The 3,557-nt window shown below is 39.5% G+C and overlaps 1 protein-coding gene across 1 annotated transcript in view; it reads left to right on the plus strand.

Annotated features, from left to right (window-relative positions):
• The window catches only part of LOC128251222 (reticulon-4 receptor-like 2), a 53,042-nt gene that overhangs the window by 45,067 nt on the left and 4,418 nt on the right, over window positions 1-3,557 (plus strand). The window lies entirely within an intron of this gene.

Raw genomic sequence — 3,557 nt, forward strand, 5'->3', positions numbered from 1 at the left:
GAAAGCACGTTATAAAAATAAAACTACTGAACAATAATAATAATAATCATAATAATAATAATAATAATAATAATAATAATAATAATAATAATAATAATAATAATGCTAATAATGATAATAATAATATTAATAATTATAATAGTGTAGAAACGTGTAACGAAAGTATTGATAAAAGACAGATATATCTAAAACCGTGCTATGGTTGCGGAGATCTGCATTTTAGGACGGATTTCCCCTTTAAAGCTAAAGTGTTTTTAGTGCTGTATAATCGGGCACAGATTGTCAATATGTTGGTTGAAGAAAAATGTGAACAATGAGAAACCGAAGAAAGTCTTCTCAACAAAATTAAATTATACAATAGAAAACCGAAAATGCCAATATATACCGGTGCAGGCGTATCGATAATTAATACGTCAATATGGATTAAGTTAGTAAGGCCGGTATACCAAAAATAATAAGATATTTCCCGGTGTATCGGGGGAACGAGTTCAATTCTTGGGCGAAATTTCGTCATAAAAAAAAAACTTAGAGAAATGACGCGGAGAAGTTAAATAATGGTATCTAAACATACAATAAATCTGTTCAGTACAGATTTAATGGAAGGATTGGACCTGTGAGATCCACCATTGAATTCATTATGTAATAAGGTAAACGTGTCACAGTCCGTGTCATATAATGCGTTCGAAAAGTTCAAATTAAAATTAAGGAAGATATAAACCGATGTCTTCTCGGAAGGAACTCGGAGCGTGTAAAAAAATCACAGTAATATATTAGTGGAAACAAAATACTGTTCCGGTGTTCAAACCGAAAAGAAATGTGCCTTTTGTGGAGTTAAGTCAAGTTGAGAAGGAAATAAAAAGATTGGAAAACATGGGGTAATTGAAAAATTAGACTACTCAGAGTAGGTGGCTCCCACTGTATATATGAATAAAGAAAACAACAAAATAAGAGAGTTCTGGCTCAAACCAGAGTACTGGACCAAACTGGGGTACTGGACCAAACCAGACAACTAACATTTTTACCGGTCCGTCCGTCCATCGTCCAATGATGGAGTTTGGTGATATCGACATGCCCCTCCAAGTGCCGGGTTGCAAGCTGACCGACTTATCCCAGTTAATTTTTGCCCCTGCCACTGCTTCGTAGCCCCTTCAGGCCTTACCTACCCACTGTAGGTGTTCGACCCGGGATATGATGACGGTGATGTCTGCATACACAAAAACAGATTTTCCACATCTTGGACGCAAATGTAATGACTCTTTACAGGGCATACCACAATTTGTTGTTAATAATGATACCAGTTAATGCCCTCATCACTAACTGCCTAACCCGGTTCCTGTAGGCTTCACAGGCCAAAAGCGACCTGTTTAACTTCCAGTAACCTGATCACTGTCTACACATACAATCTAAGTCAAATGTGTAGGTTACAGACTATGATCACTGTGATTGACAATATGATGTTGTGGACAACTATCTATGTTTTTATCTTTAATTCGAACAATAATCCTGTGTAGATAAGATCTGGAAGACCTATCGTTATTCGCCCATGTCCACAATGGAACGTCCAGGTGATCGAGTGTGAATCGTTCTGCAACACAATCTACGAGTGCGTCGCAGATTGTGTTAAAATCCCCTAACAACACTAAAGTGTTCAACGTTCCTAGAAAATTCTCTAGGCTTCTAAATAGTCAGACTTCCCTGCTCCGCAAGAAGTGTAGACAACGATCAACTTAAAGATTTACCGCTGCTGTGCGTCACATCAAAGATGACTATCCTGCCCTCCAATTCTTATCTCTAAATTCTTATCTCTAAATCCAGATTTTTCCTGAGTAGAACTGCAACCCCTCTTTACCTTCCAGGTTGGCATGGAGAAATAAATTTCTCGTAGCAATTTAGCAGGGGTGAAAAAGCCTGCAGCCCACTCAGTCTTGTTTCAGTAGTAACTACTAAATCTATTCTATGCAACCCGAGGTCATCAAGGAGACACCTTTGCTGCCATTCCGACCCGAGGCCACGTATATTTATTCAACCTAAGTTTTCTTACCTTTAGAGGAGAGTGGAGGGTAATCCCCCATCCACTTTCTTTGCGTCGTGTTTTTTCGGGCTTTTAAAAGTTTTTGGTACAGGTGGAATGAAAAAGGTTTCTGAAATGGCTCAATGTATTCAGTGCCTGAATGTTTAAAACATGTATACCTAATAGAATTGATAGAACTCGATGGGAGATGGAACGTTGGGGTTCCCTGATTCTTGGTTTGGTTTACTTGAGAATTTTTCTGTTATTTGCATTGGTTCGTTATTGTTAGAGTTTATGCCTGTGATGCTAAATGCGTGTTTGGTGATCCAGGGGGAGGCGGTTTGGGGTTTTCTGTGCTTGTGGTGGATGTGTTCGTATCATTGGCTATGGAAGCTCGGCGGGGCTCTTACTTTTTCTACTTTTTTGTGTGATGGTAGTCCAATATATTTCCTGGGTGTGCTGAGCTTCAGACACTGGCACCGCTCTTTTGGTAGATTTAGGGTTTTCTTCAGAGCTGTTGGCTGGGTTTCCGCTATCTTCTTTGTTTCCATTGCATTGTGCATTTATCGGTTGGTTATGAGTGTCGTTTTAGTGGTTGGTATAGGTGCCGTTGGTGGAGAGCATCCTGCTCTTATATGGCCCTTTTTGCCACACTTACAGCTGAGCAGCTCTTGCCCCTCCACTATGACCCTTAACTTGGTGTCTTCAGCAATTAAAATTAAGTCCGGAATTTTTCCAAGTCGGTATGGGCTGCTTGGATTACTATGTCTAATCCCTGCTCTGCCAGTTTTGCTGGTGAAATTTGGTTGCTTGAAGGATGGTGATCTTGTCTTCTAATCCGAATATTAGAGCTGCCTTAGGCCATGGAACATCAACTTCTGGTGGTACTTCTACCTTTATCTTAGAAGTACGTCCTCCAAGGTATATTGTAGGTGAACCAGATCGGCTGATTTGAGCGTGGTTGTTGAATGTTGCCTGGCTTTCTCTTCAGTGTTTGAATATTACCTCCAAGGTAACGAGCTGTCCTCCTCTTTTTATATATGTAGTATCCTGCCATTTGGGTTGTAAACACTTCTGTATTTCCCCCTTGTAGGCCATATCAATCTTTTTGTTTTTTATCCAAAAGGTTTTATATATGACAGTTTTCTGTGTGGTGTGGATGACTTCCCCAGGCGGGGTTATTTTTATATGTGTCCCTCCCTCTTGAAGGCCCTTGTACTTTGCTAGTTCGTCTTTCTCGATACTTACATCTTCTTATGTGACACTAACGACTGGTGCAAAATTGAATGTTTTATTTTTCGTTTTCTTTTTATCCATGTCTTCCATTTGAATAGTATCTCCCGGTAACAGCAATCCTTCAATTAAATAGTTGAGTCTTATGGCATCTCCTATGAAGTCTTCCACATTGGAATGCCTGCTCATTGAAGAATAATCATAGGTTACCCCACTTCAAGCAAGGGAAAATGTAACTTAGCGGTTGGGAATAAGAGGCCGATAGAATAAGTACTAGCCTTACAACGAATAAGTCCTAGGGTCGATGTTTTCG

The sequence above is a fragment of the Octopus bimaculoides genome, chromosome 29 (assembly GCF_001194135.2).
Source record: "Octopus bimaculoides isolate UCB-OBI-ISO-001 chromosome 29, ASM119413v2, whole genome shotgun sequence".
NCBI classification, from domain to species: Eukaryota; Metazoa; Mollusca; class Cephalopoda; order Octopoda; family Octopodidae; genus Octopus; species Octopus bimaculoides.